This window comes from Cynoglossus semilaevis, chromosome 13 (assembly GCF_000523025.1).
Source record: "Cynoglossus semilaevis isolate Cse_v1.0 chromosome 13, Cse_v1.0, whole genome shotgun sequence".
NCBI classification, from domain to species: Eukaryota; Metazoa; Chordata; class Actinopteri; order Pleuronectiformes; family Cynoglossidae; genus Cynoglossus; species Cynoglossus semilaevis.
The window spans coordinates 1,245,511-1,245,771 of record NC_024319.1 but is presented as its reverse complement, the minus strand read 5'-3'; positions in this window follow the sequence as shown (position 1 = coordinate 1,245,771).

Genomic DNA, 261 nt, shown 5'->3' with positions numbered 1-261 from the left:
GTGGTGTCTGGGTTTGTTTACCTGCTGCTGAAACAGTTCCATCAAAACCTGAGCTCCAGAGAAAAGGACCAAGAAACGACAAGAAGTTTCAGTCAGCGTTCCTGAGGAGGAGGAAGAAGAAGAAGAAGAAGAAGAAGAAGAAGAAGAAGGTACTGAGAGGCTGCAGCCACAGAGTGAGAACTCCTCCATCCAGTCACACACAAGAGGTCCCTGAATAAAAAGAGTAGAACCAATAAAAATGTCACCTTAACACATGTCCAC